This window comes from Anarrhichthys ocellatus, unplaced genomic scaffold (assembly GCF_004355925.1).
Source record: "Anarrhichthys ocellatus isolate YVR2014 unplaced genomic scaffold, GSC_Weel_1.0 scaffold219, whole genome shotgun sequence".
Classification (NCBI taxonomy): domain Eukaryota; kingdom Metazoa; phylum Chordata; class Actinopteri; order Perciformes; family Anarhichadidae; genus Anarrhichthys; species Anarrhichthys ocellatus.
Window position 1 is genome coordinate 160,776 of NW_022280249.1, and position 803 is coordinate 161,578.

Sequence of the window (803 nt, forward strand, 5' to 3'; positions counted from 1 at the left end):
CCGGTCCACCGTGGACAGACCCAGATCCTCCAGCAGAGACCGGTCCATCGTGGACAGACCCAGATCCTCCAGCAGAGACCGGTCCATCGTGGACAGACCCAGATCCTCCAGCAGTGGTGGAGACCAGTGTCCACCACTGTGGACAGACCCAGATCCGACTTCACCTGCAGCCTTGGACCTGCAGGCGGAGCTCCGGAGGGAGAAAGAGAGCTCAGCTCGCAAGACCCAGGACGTATTGCTGGACCCACTGGAGGGAAGGGAGGCACAGGAGAACCAGAACCAGGACTGAGAGGGGCAGACTGTCAGACCCTGCTGCAGTAACATGGGAGGTTTTCTAAAGGGACTCTGGTGCTCAGAGACACTACCACTTTAGTCCACAGGGGGCGACAATCAACACTAAATAAAGTAACTTAAATATCCTGTGTGATTCTTACCATAATAGGTCTTCTATACATTATTTACTTACGTTACTTTAATATTCACACGGACCACAATCGAGCCCCCCCATGTAAAGAGGAAGCACACGCCGCCCACTCACGGGAAGCCTTGTTAAGCTGAGCCGAATCCTGTCACTGTGGGAAATCCCACGGCTTCATGCATCCTCACACTTCCTGTTTACAAAGACCCACACACACACACACACACACACACACACACACACAACGACCACACACACTGTGGAGACCTGAGTACACAAACGGGCGTCTGAACACGTGAACAGAAACAGATCTGTGAAGCAAGTCACCTCAAGTTCCAACAGAGATAAAAACACTGGTGCTCTGAGTCTCACTGTGTTTATGATG